Below are 21,789 nucleotides of genomic sequence, written 5' to 3' on the forward strand. Positions count from 1 at the left end.
TGGCAATTATAAAATGTGTAGAAAACCCACACATGTGCACCCTATTACCATATACTTGCACACACTAAAACACTAGGGTGCATCACTATCTACCATGCACCTTAGTGCATTCAACCAAATCTCACATAATCACATCAATTGTCTCACTTATATAAAATGTAACACTAATAGTAAAATAAATATGTTACACAATTATTCACTTATTAAAATAATTAACCAAACAAACAATTAACAAATTTAAATTCAAAAGATTATACCAAACAATTCTATCAATTAAATCAAACAAATCAAATAAAACAAACAACAACTAAATAAAATAAACAACATTTAATTAAAACAATTCATCACACTTAACATTTAAATAAAATAAAACACAAAATTTAAATAAGCGTAACAAATCGTTATGATTTATATAATATAACAAACTAAAAATGTTATCAAAACAATCAAATCTAACAGTTGAAAAGTGTTATGCAAAAAGTATAAGATTAAACTTCAAATTTATAACCAAATACTCTAACTAAATGTTATTATTTGAATATTATAGCAACTAAATATGTGTTATTGAATAGTTTAAGATAACATCGAACATAACATTCGAATATTGTTATAGAAAAGACAGAACTTTTAATAACAGGAGCTATGTTAGCATTTTCAGAAGCGTTATCAATACTCCCGGTTAGCAGTTTTTAAGTGTTATGAATAATGTTTTTTCTTGTCGTGGTAGTTCTATCATCACAGATAATACAAGGAGTACTGATCAAGATTGAGGACATAGAACTAGAGGGAGACCTGATAGAACTGGAGATCAAGGACTTCAACGTGATACAAGGCATGGACTGGCTAGCAAAGCATGGCGCGACCATCGACTGCAAACGCAAGAAGGTGATGTTCGAGACTCTTGACGGCCAGAGATTATGCTTCATGGGACAAGTTTCAGGACTACGTACACCGCTAATATCATCCCTCAAAGCCCAAAGAATGATAGAAAAAGGGTGTCAATCATTCTTAGCCAGCATCACGGATATGGTAAAGGAAACACCGCGTAAGGTTGGAGATGTCTGCATTGTAAGAGAATTCCCAGAAGTATTTCCCGATGATTAACCAGGATTGTCGCTGACTCGGGAAATTGACTTTACGATAGAATTAGTACCGGGCACCGAGCCTATCTCCAAGGCACCATACCGGATGGCACCTACAGAACTCAAGGAGTTAAAGACGCAGCTGCAAGAACTTTTAGATTTGGGTTTTCTTAGGCCAAGCCATTTTCCCTGGGGAGTACCGGTTTTATTTGTGAAGAAAAAGGACGAAAGTATACGGATGTGCATAGACTACTGCGAGCTGAATAAGGTAACAATTAATAATAAGTACCTGCTACCCCGGATTGATGATTTGTTTGATCAACTCTGAGGTATGACTGTATTTTCAAACATTGATTTATGGTCTGGGTACCATCAGCTCAAGGTGCGGAGAGAAGATATTCCTAAGACAACTTTTAAAACTCGATATGGGCATTACGAGTTCTTAGTTATATCTTTTGGTCTTACCAAGGCACCAGCCGCTTTTATGGACTTGATGAATAAGGTCTTCAAGGACTACTTAGATAAATTCATTGTAGTGTTTATCGATGACATCTTAGTATACTCCAAGGACGAATTCGAGCACGAGGAACATTTGAGGTTGATTTTTTCGCGACTAAAGGAGCATTAACTCTATGCCAAGTTCAAGAAATGCGAGTTTTGGATTTCGCAAGTGGTGTTCCTCGGGCACATTATATCCAAGTACGGAGTTGCAGTAGACCCATCAAAGGTAGAGGCCGTGAAGGATTGGCCAAGACCAAAGAACGCATCCGAAGTAAGGAGCTTTCTGGCATAGCAGGTTATTATAGGTGGTTCATAGGGATTTTCTAAGATAGCCACTCCACTCACCAACCTGACCCAGAAACAGCAAAGATTTAATTGGAATGATAGATGTGAAGAAAGCTTCCAGTTGCTTAAGGATAAGCTATGCTCAGCACCAGTACTCTGTGTACCGACACCCAACGATAAGTTCGTAGTCTACTGCGATGCGTCGAAGCAAGGGTTGGGTTGCGTGCTGATGCAGAATGACAAGGTGATAGCCTATGCCTCAAGGCAACTGAAGAGTACGAGCAATGCTACTCAACTCACGATATGGAGTTGGCTGCGGTGGTCTTTGCGTTGAAAATCTGGCACCATTATCTTTACGGAGAACGGTGCGCGATTTATACGAACCACAAAATTTTAAAGTACTTCTTTACTCAGAAGGTGCTCAACATGAGGCAGCGCAGGTGGTTAGAGCTAGTGAAGGATTATGACTGTGAAATCTTATACCACCCGGGAAAGGAAAACGTAGTTGCTGATGCGCTAAGTAGGAAGAGTTATGAAAGTTTAGCAGCACTAGCCGCTATATCCGGAATAGAAATAGTTGTCGGTAAGCTGGCTAATTTTTCTATCCAGTCAAATCTGCTAGAAGATATACAGATGGGGCAAGGGCATGACGACACACTAGCGGCACATATGGATGCATTCAGAGAAGGCAAGGCCATATATTTCTCAATATCAAGTCAAGGATTATTGAGATATAAGGATCAGGTATGCGTGCCAAATAATCAAGGGATTAAGATGGTAATTCTAGAAGAAGCACACAGTACCCCGTACTCAGTTCACCTAGGGTCGACCAAGATGACTCACGAGATCAAGGCAATATATTGGTGGCCAGGGATGAAGAAGGACATAGCGGAATTTGTGTCTAAGTGTCTAGTATGCCAGCAAGTGAAAGCAGAACATCAGTGGCCTGCAGGCTTATTGCAACCACTTAGGGTACCAGAATGGAAGTGGGACGATATAGCTATGGACTTCGTGACAGGTTTGCCACGAACAAACAGGCAGCATGATTCAGCTTGGGTAGTAATAGATAGACTAACCAAGTTTGCTCATTTCCTTCCTATTAAGACTTCATACACGGTGGACCAATATGCAGACATATATGTCCAAGAGATAGTACGATTTCATGGAATCCCCAAGACAATAGTGTCGGATAAAGGATTGGTGTTTACATCGAGATTTTGGGGAAGTTTACAGCAAGCCATGGGTACTAAGTTAAGTCTTAGTACAGCTTTTCATCCTCAGACAGACGGGCAATCTGAGCCTACGATTCAAATTTTAGAAGATATGCTACGCGCTTGTGTACTTGATTTCGGAAGATCATGGAATAAGTACTTGTCGCTGATAGAGTTCTCTTACAACAATAGCTACCAGCCAACGATCGCGATGGCACCTTATGAGTTACTTCATGGAAGAAGGTGTCGATCGCCGCTACACTGGGACGAGGTAGGAGAAAGGTAGCTCCTTGGTCCCGAAGCTGTTAGAAAAGCTCTAAAAGCAGTAGCGCTAATTAGACAATGTATGCTTGCTGCTCAAAGCCATCAGAAAAGCTATGCGGATGCCAAGTGACGCGATGTGGAATTCAAAGTCGGAGATCAAGTTTTCCTGAAGATATCTCCTATGAAAGGTGTGAAGCTATTTGGGAAGAAAGGCAAGCTTAGTCCCTGTTTTATAGGTACTTTTGAGATATTGGACAAAGTGGAAGCAGTTGCGTATAGACTAGCCCTACCGCCAGCCCTAGCAGATACCCACAACGTGTTCCACATCTCAATGCTATGCAAGTATGTGTCAGACCCATCTCACGTCCTCAAGTTTGATACGATAGCACTCCAGAAAGACTTGAGTTATGAGGAACGACTGATTAGCATCCTAGATAGAGGGATGAAGCAGTTACGGTCCAAGTGTATTCTGATAGTCAAAGTCCTATGGAGTAATAGTTCCGAACGAGAGGCAACGTGGGAGTTGGAGGAAGACATGCAAGGCCGGTATCTGGAATTATTTGGTAAGTAAATTTCGAGGACGAAATTCTTTTTAGTAGGGGAGAATTGTAGAGTCCAAGAACTTTACTTAACTAGTTAGATAGTAGTAGTAGTAGTAATAGCTAGTAGTAGTTATAGTATGTTTATTACTGTCGATTTTGGTTCAAGCCGAGACTTAGTTGGACACTTGTAGCAACACTTGTAGATTTTATAAGTTTAGCCTATAGTTTAAGAATATTAATTAGAACCTAAGGTTTGATTAATATGATTGATTATGAAGATGATAATTATTATACTATAAGGTTTAGATAGACCCAATAAGATATTAACACTTGTCATGTGTATGTTTAATGAGAAATTAAGTATTTTTGAGGAATAAGTTTATTAAGAGTAATATTTGAAAATCCTAGAGTCTGCCAGCAGCTTTGAAATCATTAAAGGACTTAGTCAAGGCTGTTTACTCAATTTAAATTAGGCTGAAAAAGTGTAATTACGTGTATAATATTTCAGCGTATGCCGATATATCGGAGCTCTAGGGGGCGATATATCGCCACACGGGGATAAGAAAAACACGTAACTTTGCATGACCATTTAAATGAGCCTCGGGTAAATGAGCCCAAGTGATATATCGCCTATGATAGGCGATATATCGGCCCTAGGGCATAAACTTTGAACGATTTTGAAACCGAACTCATTTTAATCCTTAACCTCTTAATAAGTCCATAATCTTTTTTACCGAGTCTTCAGCCTCTACTGAACGATTATTCAAATGTTTTTCAATTAAAAAGCCATTATTTTATTCAAGCTAAATGAATATCTTTTCATTCTTGAACTCTATAAATAGGACCTAGTACCCAACCATTTCTTCATTCATCAAGCTGAGTTCAGAGCCTACAAGCTGCTAGGTTTACTTTGGAGTGCTAAACACTTGGGTTGCGGTTATAAGATTTATCATCTTAAGCTTATCAAACACTTGGGAAGTAAGGTTTATAGTGTATTTCGATTTTGAGGTGTAGTTCAAGTATAGCTGTTGACTGCGTTTTTAGCCAACGACGTGAGCATTTCAATAACGACAAGCCTTCAAGAGAAATCAAAACGACAACAAACGGTATAAACAAGAAAGGTAAAGAACACAGGAGATTTTTATAGTGGTTCAGCCCCGATTGTCGGTAATAGCCTAATCCACTTAGAGTTGTGATTTATAAATCTATACTCAAGATCAGATGGACTATGCCAACTGAGTTTCTTCAGTATAAATTGTGAAAATATAAGAATTCTCTCTAATTTCAGCACTTTCTCTCTCTAGAATAGACAGACCCAATTTTATCTCTCTAGAAAGAAACAGCTCTCAAAAGACCCTCTTCTCATCCCATCAGCTCTCTATTTATAGAGATGGGATCCTCAACTGATATCCCCTTATAATAGGGATATTTTATTATATTTATTACATTTATATTACAAATAAACATTCAAAATTCAAAATGTAACAAACTCCCCATTTGTGGGAAGAATGAGAGATTCCCGCGTATGTTGTTGAAGCTGTGTCTGACTTAGTCTCCTCTAGCTAGTTGGTCCACCTCCTACTCACTACCCATGCAAGTGCTGGTTGAACATGCATGGTGGTAGGATATGCATGGTGGTAGGACATGTTTTTGGTGGGTTGAACGTGCATGGTGGTAGGAGATACACTTCTATCCTCTAACATGCACTCTCCTCTAGCATGCCATGTTCCTCCTTGAACCAATCTCCTTGGCTTCTCCTCGGACCAAGGTGGTCCGAGGCAACCTCCTTGGCACCTCACCTTGAACAACATTGAGTCAACCTCACCTTGAACAACATTGAGGCAACCTCACCTTGGACAACATTGAGGGAACCTCACCTTGGACAACATTGAGGGAACCTCACCTTGGACAACATTGAGGGAACCTCACCTTGGACAACATTGAGGCAACCTCACCTTGGACAACATTGAGGCAACCTCACCTTGGACAACATTGAGGCAACCTCCTTTAGCATCTCCCAAACATGTCCGATCGAACATTGTATAGACTTTCCTTATGAAATTCTAAGTCTCCATTCTCTTGCATGAGACTCCTCCTCCTTAGCTATTTACCTTGGACACGTTCGAGCCAACACTTAGAAAAGCTTGGGAGGCTTACCTCCTACACACCCTTGGGGTCTCCTAGGACCACACCCTCCTTGGGGTCTCCTAGGACCATTCCCCTTAACTCTCCTAGAATGCACCTTCCTATTTTTTGGGTATAACAATAGCGATTTCAAAGGTATCCCTTTTCTTAGTTCCTTTCTGTATTGTTTCATTAAGTTCTTATAGTTTTTCTGTACTCAATTCCTAACTCAGTATTCTTTATTTCTAGTTAGGCATCTAAGTTCTTTGAAGTTGAGGTTCTCATTGGTAAGTATTTTCTCGATGGTTTAGTTCATTTTTTTCATCTATTTTCTTTTAGAATACTCACCTTTCTATTAATGGATTTTAGGAGTGTTCCAAAATCTCGACCTTGTTCTCATCATCCCGGTATTTTGGTAAGGAAAATAGGATAGTTCTTATGTGATATGTGCTATGTGTATATAAAAGTGTTATGACTATGCTATATTATGACTTTATGTGTTATGATATATGTAGGTGTGGGGCTTATAGTTGTTATATAGCAAACCCTATCACTTTTATGTTTTGGGGCTTATAGTTGCTATATAGCAAACCCCAACACTTTTATGTTTTTGGGGCTTATAGTTGCTTAACTAGCAAACCTCATTGTAGTCTGAGGCTTATAGTTTCTTAGTTAGCAAACCCAAATAGTCACCATGTACATGGGTTAGATTTATGATATGTGTTATAGTATATGATATATGTTCATAGTTTATGTGTATGATTATGTGTAATGACCCACTAATCTAGACTATTTGGACCATTAACGAATCTATACATAAAACTTACATTTTTGCAGAAATACCATAATTTTATTGAAACTTGTGGAAACAAAGGTTACTTTCATAAAATAAGTAGGATATGGGTACCCATCGTCTTTAAAACAAAAAAACAACTTAAAGTAAAAAGGGTTACATAGAAAATGCGGAAAATACATTTGAAACCATAAAAACATAAAGAAGACTACATCCTCGAATCGAATAACGCTCAGCCCCTTGACTCCATTCACCATCGATACACATCCTCTAAGCGTCACGAATCTTTCTGCCTCTAAAGCTTATTTCCTGCACATAAACAGAAGGAATGAGCCTAATGCCCAGCAAGGAAAATCTAACACATAGTCATAAACATAAACATAATTTCATAATAACGTAAAGACATATCATAACACATAATTCACTTATTATAATGGCCATTATTACTTGGGGTCCCATAGACTAAACAAGCATATGCCCATGGGATTAGTGGGGTCCTACTAGCTAAGTAGGTCATATGCCCATAACCCATTTGGGGTCTTGTTATTCATATGGGTCATATGCCCAAGCCTACAAACATACATGCATACATATCATAACACATTTAACAACATAAAACATAAGATAACATAAGCATATAACATATTGATTCTAGCCTATTTTCCTTACCAAAGTTACCGGGATAAAATGGACTGAGTTGGGACTTTTTGGAACACTCCTAAAACCATAATGAACAAGAGTGAGTCTAAAGAAAGGAGATGAAATGAAAGAGATGGAAAAACTAAACCATAGAAAACATACTTATCGACTTATATGCTTAAAAGCTTGGATTCCCTAACCAAAATAAGAATAAGGTTAGGGGACTGAGTAGAAGGTTTTGAGAAAGGAAATAACATAAAATACAGAAAGGAACTAGAGTTTTGGGTTTACCTCAAAGATTGCAAGATCAATCTATCATCCACCGAAATACTATAGCACTCACTTCCCAAAGTGTTTGATAAGCTTATGATGTTTAAGCTTATAGTTTTTCCCCAAACCAAGTGTTTACACTCTCACACTCACTTAACACTAGCAGCCTCTGAACTTAGAGCAAATGGTGAATAATGGCTGGGTACTAGGTCCTATTTATAGAGTTTGGGAATGAAAATATCTTGATTTTACTTGAATAAAAATAATGGCTTTTTAGGTGAAAATCATTTGAATAATCGTTCAGCAGAGGCTGAAGACTCGTTCAAAGGATGCGGGACTGTTGAAGGAGTTTGAATGGCTGAAAGGAAATGAATTCAAAAGAGTTTGAATCCATGCTGAAGGAGGCGATATATCGCCCCCTGTAGGCGATATATCGCCTGGGCCAGTATGCCCGAGGCGACCGTGCATCGTTTCGTGTTTTCCGTATCTACGTGCTGCGACATATCGCCCCCTATAGCTGCGATATATCGGCACTCGCTGAATATTTAAACACGAAATTACATATTTTTAGCTAAGTTTGAATGGAGTAAACTGCCTTGACTAAGCCCTCAACGTATTCAAAGCTGCTGACTGACCCTATAACATTCAAACTTTACTCCTTATTTAATTTAATCCTCAAAAATACTTAATCCTTAATCACCATTCATAACATGTGCTTAAAATCCTATTGGTTGATGTCTAAACCTTATAATATAATAAATATAATCCTTAATATCAGTCACATTAATCAAACCTTAGGTTATACTTAATATTCTTAAACTATAGATTAAACTTAGAAAATCTATAAGTACTACTATGAGTGTCCAAATAATTCCTGGTCTGAACCAAAAATCCATAGTAACAAAGATAATGCTATAAATACTATCATACTATTATCTATCTTAGCTAAGTAAAGTTCTTGGACTCTACATTATGTTTCATGCTTGTCGTAGATTTTCCTTGCTGAGCATTAGGCTCATTCCTTTATGTTTTATATGTGCAAGAAAATAGTTATGGCGATGGGAATGTTCTTGGCAGCTTGGGAATGTGTATTAAGGGAGAATGGAAATCGGTGGACTGCGTGAATGATTCGAGGATGAAGTTGTTTTTAGTCATTTCAATTATGATTTATATGTATTTTTTTAGCACTTTGTTTTGTAATGAATTTTAAGATTTAAGTTATGTTCTATTTTATTTTCAAACAATGGGATCCCATATCCTAACCGCATTTTTATGTATTTAACCTTTGTTTTATAGTTTTAATAAAGTTATGGTTATTTCATATGTATGTTTTCTTAAGATTAGTGTTTGTGAATAGTAGTAGTTTTTAATGGTCCAAGGTCTAGAGTAGTTGGGTCATTACACTGCCATCTGCAAAGACACTATAGTTGGCCGAACTTCGCCCAAATTCATCTTCTGAAAGATTGATAGAGGCATTAAATTCACACTGGCCCCTAAATTACATAAAGCTTGTGTTTCTACTAAACCCCCTATAGAACATGGGATATTGAAACTACCAGGATCTTTAAGCTTTGGAGGTAGTTTCTTCTGTAGTATTGCGTTGCACTCTTCAGTTAATGCAACTGTCTCATAATCCTCTAGCTTCTTTTTCTTTGACAAAATTTCCTTCATGAACTTCACATAGCTGGGCATCTGCTCTAATGCTTCTGCGAATGGTATATTAATATGTAGCTTCTTGAACACCTCTAAAAACTTTGCAAACTGCTTATCCAAATTATGCTTGCGAAGCCTTTGTGGATATGGAATTCTAACATGGTGGTCAATGCTCACTGGTGGCACCACTTCTTTCTTGTTAAGGTCTTCAGTAACCTTTTCTTCATTAGACTTCTCTTTCTTTAGAAAATCTGCAGTAACCTCCTCTTGTACTGGACTAGTAACATATCGATCCTCTATCTTCTTGCCCTTGTTTTCTATTGTAGGCCCCTCATACTTAGTCCCACTCATCAAGGATATTGCATTACACTGCTCTTTAGGATTAACTTTTGTAGTGCTAGGAAAATTTCCTTAAGCTCTATTAGACATTAAAGTAGCCAATTGCCCTATTTGAGTCTCCAAACTCCTTATGGACGCCCTGGTTTCAGTGATGAATTGGTTGAGTACATCAGATTGAGGTTCAGCTGGTTTCATTGGCATTTGTTGTGGTCTATTTTGGGGTTGATAATATCTGGGTGAAGGGTTTTGGTGGGCATGTTGTTGTGGATATGGTGGTCTATTTTGTTGTGGTTGATATTGTGACTAAGGTAGAGGATAGGGTTGTTGAGTGTTTTGGTTATTGGACTAGGAAAAATTAGGATGGTTCTTCCAACCTGGGTTGTAAGACATGGAATTGGGATTATTGGGTTGTCTTTGGTAATTTCCTATAGCTTGTACTTCTTCCATGGGCATATTATTCATATCTATAGCAAGGCATTGGTTGGGTTGATGGGTTGTACCACACACTTCACAAAGGTTTTGAACTTGCATAGCTTGAGATGGGAGTGTAGTCTTTTGTAATTGCTTTGTCAAGGCTGCTACTTGAGCTGTAAGCATGGATATAGCATCCAATTCCATCATTCCAGCCACCTTCTTTGGTTGTCCCCTTTTAGTTGGCCATTGGTAATTATTCATCGCCATCTCCTCTAATAGCTCATATGCCTCATTAGCACTCTTACTCATAAAGGCTCCTCCCGTTGCAGCATCTATAATTGTTCTTGTTGTTCCATTCAACCCATTGTAAAAATTATGCACCAACATCCACTTTTCTACTCCATGGTGTGGACACTTCCTTAACAACTCCTTAAAGCGCTCCCAAGAATCATATAGTGACTCTCCTTCCATCTGATTAAAGTTATTAATCTCTCCCCTTAACTTGGCCGCCTTCGCTGGAGGAAAGAACTTGGAAAAGAACTTCCAAGCTAACTCCTCCCATGTAGTGATAGAATTCTCTTGTAAGGATATCAGCCAATTCTTCGCCCTATCCCTCAGTGAAAATGGGAATAGCCTTAATCTTATAGCATCATCACTCACCCCATTCATCTTGAACGTAGCACATAACTCCAAAAAAGTAGCTATGTGTAAATTGGGGTCCTCTGTTGGCATACCTCCAAACTGAACAGTTGTTTGGACCATTTGGAGGATGGCTGGCTTAATCTCAAAATTGTTTGCAGCAATGGTTGGAGGTCTAATGCATGAATGCACTCCTGTCACACTAGGAAGTACATAATCTCTCAAAGTTCTTGGTCCTTGCTCCCTTGGAACCTCTGCAGCCCCTTGACCATTTCCCAAATTTTCAGCCATGGTAAAATCCAATCTCCTCTTTGTTTTCCTGTTTTGTCTGCACGTTCTTTCAATTTCCAAATCTATTGGTATAATCTTCTTTTGTTTATTGCTTCGCATATACCAACAAGTCCTGAAACACAATAGAACCTTGATCCAAATAAATGTTAACAAAAATTAAATAAAATAAAATAACCAAATTAAAACAAATAACTATAACTGTGATATTGGAATATAAGTCCCCGACAACGGCGCCAAAAACTTGATCTGTATTTTCTGTACGCAAGTATACGTAGTCATGTCAAGTAGTAAATTCCGGAAGAACGGATATCGTCCCACAGAGACTATCTCCCAAGTACCACTAATTGATTTTCAAATTCTATTTGGTTAATTAAAATTTAAGTGAACAATTAAAAATAAAAGAAATACTATACACTACGAACCAAAATTAAAGAACTGGAAACAAAACAATGAATCACTACTTAAAAATCAATAATAAAAATCCTAGGAATTAATTTCATCAACTATTCATTCTATTAATTTTAATGATCAATTCTAAATCTCTTCTTTCTATTCTAATAGCAGGTTAATATAATCGATTCCTATTCTTTTTCAAGATATAAGATCTCAATCTATATGCAGGTTTTCTACATTTCTGTGATAAACTTTAACATATAAAAGTCATTAAACATGGAAACCTAATTACTACATAAGTCATACAGGTACTTTCGTCCAATATCCACCCTATGTCTATACAATGATAGCATATTCAATTCTCATCTTTCGAATTTTGAATCAAAACTATTAAATCAAGCAAATAGTGATCAAGTATTTACTAGCATTAAACACACATCATATAGATTAGAATAGAAAAGAAGTATCAATAGAAAATCATAATAAAATCAAATAGAATCTCAGTGACTATATTAATTCCTAGATAAAAGAAATTAGTTCATAAATACCATGATGAAAATAAACTGTAAATAATTGTTCATAAAATTAACCTAAAGAATTCAGATGAAAAACTGAGAAAATAAATACAGCAGCCTCTTTTAATCTAGGGTTTTTAAAACTGAGAGTCCTCTCCAAAATCCCAGAATAATGTTCCTTAAATAGTCTTCCAAGATTCCCAAGTGAATATACCATTTTTCCCTTCAAAAAGTGGTTTAAAATCTGCAAAACGCGTTGATAGCGTTGTTGCGCTAGCTTTTGGGCGCTGTAGCGCTATTAACAGTGCCAAAATGCCTCAAAATTTGGTGCACTAGCGCTATAGCACTAGTATTGTAGCGTTGTAGCGCTACTCTTCAGTTCTTTATAGCACTGTAGCGCTCGTTTTGTAGCTCTGGAGCGCTACTTCCAGAATAGAATGGAAACTCGTTTCAATTACCCTGCAACGTCAGCTCATCGTATTTTGATCATAACGCCTTAGATATAACTCCGAATTGAATTATTCAAAAAGCTATGGAAAGCTAAGAGAAATATCTACAACTTATATTTCTAGAAGTGTTTCCAGAAAGTGAATAAAGCATGGTAAAAATGCGGCTTGAAGTCTTAGACTTGCGTTATAGAGCATAAACGACGTGTGTTGAGCATCTTCAATGTAGTATTTTCCACACATAATGTCTCGAAACTCCACAATAAACTCGAAATCCATCTTATTTATCATATTTAACATGTTTCTTCTCATTTCACTCCATATTATGTACTTGACCATTAAAACTTGAAATAAGAAGAAAACAAGCATAAATATGCACTAAACAATCCTAAATAACTAAAAACATAACATAAAACAATCTCTAAAAAAACCTAAAATGAACCTAAAAAATTCCCCCAAACTTAACCTTTACTCACCCTCGAGTAAATAATCTAACTAGACTCAAACCTAACAAACCAAGTTCACATAACTAACCTATTCAAACACTCAAGACTTTTATGCATTTATAATTCTCAGGAAAAACAATTCTAACCAATTCTAGATGCGGTCTTCCATGAACTCTGCATCCAAGGCTCTGACCAGGATGTCAATATAACTGCTTATCCCTAGACTAATCGACTTGACGTCTCTGGCTCTCATCAGTTTCAATCCCCTAATGAAGCACTGGATCCTCATGGCTTCCATCGGAACTATTTTTGGTGCAAACCTAGCCAATTTGTCAAATTGATGTGTGTATTTTGTGACAGCACGGTTCCCTTGAATTAGCATCACGACCTCATCAACCCAGACTGTAGCACTATAATACTTCTTATTGAAGGTCGGCACGAAGTCATTCCAAGTCATAGTGGCTAAGTCCCTAGTCTGTCTGATGACATCCTACGAGATTCTTGCATCCTTCTTCATTAAGTGAGATGCACACGATATTCTCTCCCGGTCATTCATCTCCATATTTTAAAAGATAGCCTCCAATGTCTTGAGCCAATCCTCGTTCTCCATGAGATCAAGTTTTCCCTCAAAGTTTGGTGGGGAATGTTTCCTAAACCTTTCGTACACTGGTTCAAATACATGAATTTGTACCCCTAGACCTACTGGCACCTGTTGTGGTACTACTAGTCTGGGTAGTGCTTGCCCAGCATGAGCCAATTCTTCCTCTATTTCCCTTAACAACTCTCTCAACTTTGCCACTTCTCCTACTAGGTCGTTAGAGAGGGGTGCTACAGGCACCTCAGGAATTTCAACAATGGGAGGTATTGGGTCCTTATGGATGACATCCATGTTCAGGTTAGCGGCCGCACCATGACCTCTGTCGTTTCCTCTTCCTTGGCCAACTCTTCTCCCTCTGCCCCTTACTACTTTTCTAGTTGACATGATGAAATTCTGAAGTCCAAATTGATTCGATCATGAGAAAATAGTGAATCTAATTCTTAGTGGCTCTAATACGAGAAGGAATAACGAAAGAAAACTATTATTTTAATGCTAAGAAAACAACTTACGACACGGTGAGTTAAGTATTTTCCTCAGTCTTTAGTATATATGCTGAGGGATTCCTTCAAGCCAAGAATTGAATAATTGGCTCTAATATCATTTATAACGCCCGTAATTTCCCATATCTATTAAAAATACTAATTTTAATGATAACTTCATAGATTGCATAATTTGACTGAAAATACAGTGGGTCTTTATTTAAAATAGATGCAAAGTTTGGACCTAATGTTCAAAACAAAAGAGAATTTGATGAAGTCTTAAAAATAAATAAGTACATCCCACTGATCATTATCATAATGAAAGACCCTAAGGCACTATGGCGTTCCAGATCGTTTCTTATTCAATAACTTCCCGCAACATAAATACATACATACTTATGGAAAATTGACACAAGTCTACCTACAAGGGGGAAAGTAAGCGGGTGAGCTAAAAGCCCAATAATGAATTACAAACAAGACATACAAGCATAAGCGATTTATCTCATACATTATTAATAGCAATCACTATCAACATAATTCATAATCATAAATGTGGGACTATTTGTGACATAAGTATAATTGTACATTATATATCATAATCATAAACATAAGATCATTTGTAACATAAGCATAAGCTTGCAACATAAGATCATAATTATAAGCATTCAACATAAGATTATGGCTCCCCTATTGTCCAATGATCAGCACATAAACATACAACATAAGATCATGACTCCCATATTGTACATTGATCCACACAAAAGCAAAACAAAAGATCATGGCTCCCCTATTGTCCAATTATCACATGTGACTCTCCTTTTGGTCACTTCCATGGCAAACCTATTGTTCATGATTTACCTGGCACCCCTATTGTTCAGAATCTCAGCAACGTCTGCCCTTATAATGTTGCACCACTAGGTTAAGCAAACATAAAAACTCCATACATATCATCATTGTTATATTATTTTATAATATAATGTTTTAGATTAAATAAATGTGACATAGAGTGTCACATATTGTAACATATAATAGAGAGTTACATTATTTGGATATATGTGAAATATCCAAACATGTAACATATTTGGTGTTACAAATTCATCACAAATTTGTAACTCCTAAATATCACCCATTATTGTGTAGATTTGTTGTTATACAATATTGAGATGAATTTCTTAAAGCCATATGAGAAATGGCTGATAGAGATGTGATTTTAACTCCCATATTGTGTATGGAAGTTACAAAATCAAGTGGGAATAAATTGGAACGTTTTGGAAAAAAAACTGAAAAATGTGTTGCTGAAATTGACTGAGGGCCGCGGCGCCTGGAACTAGCGCCGCGGCCCTAATGCCTAACAGCTTCTATAATTTCAGTTTTTTATCCAACTTTGAACGATTCCAACAGCTTAGTTACTCCCAATTCTCTATTTTAATTCCATAAAACACCCAATTAATCATTGGTAACAGCCATGGGGTTGGTGGAATTTGAAATTCAAAGGGTGTCTCTAAACTCTATAAATAGGAGCCTAATGCTCACTTGTAAGACACACCATTTCTATCCACTAGAGCACTTGGCTAGAAACACCTCGAGGCTTGATTATTCCAGAAAGCATTTCCAAAATCTGAGAGAGATCCCTTAGTGCTTGAGTTAGGGGGAAATAGGCTTTTGGACAAAGGTTTTAAACCTTGTTCAAGTTGGTGATCCCCAATCCTCTTCACTTAGGTTGTGTAAGTGAGAGTTTGTTTGTGGTTTATGTTCTTCCTTTTATTCTATTGTTCTTCTTCTTATTCTCTTGTTTTATTTACTTGTATATTTTTTTTAAGAGTTGTAATCTCTTCATTTGGTCCAAACACTTTATTTTATTTGTAACTTTTGTTTTGAGTTGTACTTTACTATTCTCTTCTTCTTCATCATCTTCTTCATTTCCTTTGTTTTATTTGTATTTTCAGTTATAGAGTTGTAACACTTTATTTAATCAATCTTGTCCATTGTAATATTTTGCATAGAGTTGTAACATTATCTTACCATTTCCATTGAGGCAATATTATTTTTCCTAACATTCAAAAGCTTATCCCCATTGTGTGTTTCAATGGAAGGTGAGACTATCAAAATCATGAACCAAGACCTAGTAGGGTGGAATAGGTTTCATGGATTCAATTGAACTTGGTGGTAAGACAAGGTAAGTGTAAATTTTATATAATAGTGATGAAATTTTATTTCATGTATTAGCATATTTTCCAAATGTTGATATATGAATAAATTGTGTAAATGTTAACATGTTAACATGTTAATATAATATGAGATACATTGTAACATAGGTTACACATCCTTTTGTGAAAGTTAAATCCTTAGAAGTGAACTTTTGAGAAGCTCTACATAATCTAGTGATTGTTAATCTTATGTGTATGCTATATGTGAGATAATAGTACATACATTTGACATGAAAAATTATGTTTTGAGAATTTATAAAGCATGATAATTAGGTAGTTTTTGACATGCCTATATATTGATTTTGTGATTTATTGTATGATATTTGTGATATACTTACAATATAATTATGAGATTCAAAATGCATGCTAATATGATGGATATATGTTGACAAATTATGTGAAATTTCTTTGAGACATAATTATGTTAATATATAAAAGTATATTGATATATACATGAGAATTATCATGATTATTATGGTGTGCCATATAATATGATTATTGAGGTGATAATAATAATATAAATATGTTTTATCATATTCTATTGCAATGTGATGAGTTACCATTTATTTGGTAAATAAAGAGAATTATTTGAAAAATTAAAATTTCTCATTTAAGTGTTGACCATCTCAACTTATGAGATAAGAAAAGATGAACCTAAAAGAGTTACATATTTTGATAAGAGTCTTGCTATTGCAAGAAAAATGGATTAAGAGAATCCAAAATTATGGAATGAAATATTGGCCTATAGGCTTGGAGTCTAAAGTGTGGTCAAAAGAGAAAACATTTGAGAATTATTTAGTGACAATAATTCTCAAATATTCAATGTCTCAATGAGGTGACATTACAAAATTGGAGAAGCAATTTTGAATCTTTATACCAATAATGAATAAGGTTGAAGAGAATTTTATTCATTCTTGTTAAAGATGGTGATATGTTTTAAATTAATCTCAATGAGGAGATAATGTTAAACCAAAGCATTAGAAATCAAAGTGTTTAAATAAATCATTGAGGGTTTATTTTCTTTGATTTAAGTGTTTAAATTGACATCTTCAAATTTATTTTGACGAGAAAATCAATGGATGTCAAAATGATGTTTTCAAAAGAATTTCAAAGAGACTCTTAGAAAACGCACAAAAGTTGGTTAAGTGACTTTGAGATTATTTAATCAACTAAATAAAAGATTAAGGTGCTAAGAAGTGATAGAGGAGGAGAGTACTTCTCTAATGAATTCAATACATTTTGTGAAGAAAATGGTATAATTCATGAGTGCACTGCACCTTATACACCACAACACAATGGTGTTGCCGAAAGGAAAAATAGGACTTACCTAGAGATGATAAATTCTATGTTGGTGTTTTCTAAGTTGAACTTCAACTTATGGGGTGAAGCGCTTTTAACCGCTTGTCACATTCTTAATCGAATACCGATGAAGAAAAATAAGATATCTCCATATGAGTTCTGGAAAGGAAGAAAACCCAACATAGAGTACTTCAAAGTGTGGGGGTGTCTTGCATATTGCAAGAAAACCGAACCTAATAGAACAAAGTTAGGCTCAAGAGCCATAAAGTGTGCTTTTGTTGGTTATGCCAACAATAGTAAAGTTTATAGGCTATTAGACTTAGAGTCTAATATTGTGATTGAATCTAGAGAAGTTGAATTCTTTGAGAATATGTTATGTGACAACAATTCTCAAGCTTCAACATCTCTAAAGGAGAATTTGTTATATGAGAATAATTCTCAAGCTTCTACATCCAAAGTTGATTCTCAAGAGGAGAATTCTCAAAAGGATGTAAAGCAACCCTTTGAACCTAGAAGAAGTCAAAGGCTTAAAAATCATAAAAGTCTAGTAGTGGATAAGATAGATTCTCAACGAATTTCATTCTACATGGTAGAAGGAAATAGAGAGGAAGTCATTAGGAAAATTCCTATTGTACTTCTCGTTGAGGATGATCCTAAGACTTATAGAGAAGCTATGAAATCGAGAGATAGTGCATTTTGGAAAGAAGCCATCAATGATGAGATGGATTCCATTCTTTCCAATAACACTTGGGAATTGGTAGACCTCCCACCGGGGTCTAAGCCAATTGGGTGTAAGTGGGTATTTAGGAGAAAATATCACACTGATGGCACTATCCAAACCTTTAAAGCTAGATTAGTAGCTAAAGGGTTTAGGCAAAAAGAGGGTATCGATTATTTCGATACCTATGCGCCTGTTGCAAGAACAACTTCTATAAGAATTTTGTTCGCCTTAGCTTCTATACACAACTTGTATGTTCATCAAATGGATGTCAAAACGGCATTCCTTAATGGTGACCTCAATGAGGAGGTCTATATGGAACAACCCGAAGGGTTTGTCCTACCAAAATATGAACATAAAGTTTGTAGACTTGTAAAATCCTTATTTGGATTGAAACAAGCTCCTAAGCAATGGCATGAGAAATTTGATCAAGCCATCATGTCTAATGGGTTTAGACATAACAATGGAGACAAGTGTTTGTATTCCAAAACTTGTAAGGGATATGTGATCATTGTTTGCTTATATGTGGATGACATGCTTATTCTAAGTAATAGCATGAAAGGGATAGAAGAAACGAAGAGGTTTCTATCATCAACCTTCATGATGAAAGATCTTGGAGAAGTTGATACCATACTCGGTATCAAAGTAAAGAAACATAGTGGGGGTTTTGCGTTAGGGCAAGCCCACTATGTTGAGAAAGTATTGAACAAATTTAACCATCTCAAGGTTAAAGATGCCAATACTCCATTCGATCATAGTGTAAAACTAGAGAAGAATGAAGGAAGAGCGGTGGCTCAATTGGAGTACGCTAGTGCTATAGGGAGTCTAATGTACGCTGCCCAGTGTACTAGACCTGATATAGCATTTGCGGTAAGTAAACTTAGTACGTTTACAAGTAATCCAAGTGTGGATCACTGGAAGGCAATTGGAAGAGTCCTTGGTTATCTCAAGAAAACCAAAGGACTAAGCCTTCACTACTCCAAATTTCCTTCGATATTAGAAGGATATACAGATGCAAGTTGGATATCCAATATTGGGGACAACTTGTCCACAACTGGTTGGGTATTTACACTTGGTGGAGGTGCAATTTCTTGGGGTTCCAAGAAACAAACCTGTATATCTCATTCCACTATGAAAGCGGAGTTCATAGCTCTAGCTGCTACTGGCAAAGAGGCCGAATGGTTAAGGGATCTGTTGATAGAGATTCCCCTAATCAAAGATAATGTATCTACTATATCGATACATTGTGATAGCCAAGCAACATTGGCTAGAGCATACCGCGGAGTGTATAATGGGAAGTCTAGACATATTAGTCTAAGACATGGATATGTAAGAGAATTGATTCAAAGAGGAGTCATCTCAATATCCTATGTGAGAACAAGTGAAAATCTGGCGGATCCTTTCACTAAGCCACTAACGAGGGATTTAGTGGTTGCATCATCTCGAGGGATGGGACTTAAACTCCCTAAAGAGATTCACGATTGATGGCAACCTATATTAACACTAGTTATTCAACTAGTGTTAGGTTCAATAGGTAATAACAAGTCAATCAAGTGAATATTAGTTGTACTCAAAACAAGTCCCATCTGAGATATTGAGTACTTGTGTGTTACCAAGTGGAGGGTTAAAACCGAAAGGTTTTTTAATAGAATTCAGTCTTGTAAAGACAAGTATTTTTGGTAACAAAATACTGTAAGAATTCTACCTATATGGACCTAGGGGTGGTGCCGCCTCTCATGAGAATTGGGAGTATTCTCAAGAACGTCCATGAATGGAAAGTGCACATGGCCATTAAAGGTGCAAAGCAAGACATAGAGGTCTCAAGTGAACATCGCAAAGGTGTGTGTATTATCACCGATTTGTCATCATGAAAAGATGGTTCAATGCCTAGTGCAACCAAATTTTCGACAAATTTTGTGATAATTACACTATAGTAAAGTTCAAGTTGAAAAACACTTTACTTTATGCATCAATGTAATGACTCCTATAAGAGAGAGTTCTTATTTAATCAAGTGGGGGATATGTTATATTTTTAAATATAATGATTGATTAAATAAGTGTTACAATAGATGACTATTTAATCTAGTGGGGGAATGTTATATTATTTTATAATATAATGTAATATTATATTATTTTATAATATAATGTTTTAGATTAAATAAATGTGACATAGAGTGTCACATATTGTAACATATAATAGAGAGTTACATTATTTGGATATATGTGAAATATCCAAACATGTAACATATTTGGTGTTACAAATTCATCACAAATTTGTAACTCCTAAATATCACCCATTATTGTGTAGATTTGTTGTTACACAATATTGAGATGAATTTCTTAAAGCCATATGAGAAATGGCTGATAGAGATGTGATTTTAACTCCCATATTGTGTATGGAAGTTACAAAATCAAGTGGGAATAAATTGGAACGTTTTGGAAAAAAAACTGAAAAATGTGTTGCTGAAATTGACTGAGGGCCGCGGCGCCTGGAACTAGCGCCGCGGCCCTAATGCCTGACAGCTTCTATAATTTCAGTTTTTTATCCAACTTTGAACGATTCCAACAGCTTAGTAACTCCCAATTCTCTATTTTAATTCCATAAAACACCCAATTAATCATTGGTAACAGCCATGGGGTTGGTGGAATTTGAAATTCAAAGGGTGTCTCTAAACTCTATAAATAGGAGCCTAATGCTCACTTGTAAGACACACCATTTCTATCCACTAGAGCACTTGGCTAGAAACACCTTGAGGCTTGATTATTCCAGAAAGCATTTCCAAAATCTGAGAGAGATCCCTTAGTGCTTGAGTTAGGGGGAAATAGGCTTTTGGACAAAGGTTTTAAACCTTGTTCAAGTTGGTGATCCCCAATCCTCTTCACTTAGGTTGTGTAAGTGAGAGTTTGTTTGTGGTTTATGTTCTTCCTTTTATTCTATTGTTCTTCTTCTTATTCTCTTGTTTTATTTACTTGTATATTTTTTTTAAGAGTTGTAATCTCTTCATTTGGTCCAAACACTTTATTTTATTTGTAACTTTTGTTTTGAGTTGTACTTTACTATTCTCTTCTTCTTCATCATCTTCTTCATTTCCTTTGTTTTATTTGTATTTTCAGCTATAGAGTTGTAACACTTTATTTAATCATTCTTGTCCATTGTAATATTTTGCATAGAGTTGTAACATTATCTTACCATTTCCATTGAGGAAATATTATTTTTCCTAACAATCATAACTAGAGTCCATTCAGAAACAAAACAGAAATCTAACTAACTTCCTTACCTCAGGTTCAAGCACAAAGCCTAAACAGCACAGGACCACTTCCTCAAAAGCCTAAACATAGCAAGTACAATTTGGTCTAAATACAATTCATACTCACACAAGCATATCACAAAAGTTTGCATGAACTTGTATACTTTCTAAGAGCCTATGCTAAAACCAAAGAATTTCACAAAACTAATAATACATGGAATACCACTTATCATGCTACTATTTGTACATAAAATCATAAATTTAATCACATAAGAATTTAAAAAATCCAACTAGACATTCTAGACTTGGCTGAATATTATTAATATCAAATGATCAATTTTCTTTCTTATTTTAACTTTCTAAAATCATGTCACATGTTTCAAAATCATGAAG

At 36.0% G+C, this 21,789-nt stretch overlaps 1 non-coding gene across 1 annotated transcript; it reads left to right on the forward strand.

Moving 5' to 3' along the window:
* The first annotated feature begins 10,514 nt into the window (after positions 1-10,514).
* On the forward strand, positions 10,515-10,621 carry LOC133803033 (small nucleolar RNA R71). Its single transcript, XR_009877765.1, has one exon. It is a non-coding gene; the product is annotated as a small nucleolar RNA R71 (small nucleolar RNA).
* The last annotated feature ends 11,168 nt before the right edge of the window (positions 10,622-21,789 follow it).

Source organism: Humulus lupulus, chromosome 9 (genome assembly GCF_963169125.1).
Source record: "Humulus lupulus chromosome 9, drHumLupu1.1, whole genome shotgun sequence".
Classification (NCBI taxonomy): Eukaryota; Viridiplantae; Streptophyta; class Magnoliopsida; order Rosales; family Cannabaceae; genus Humulus; species Humulus lupulus.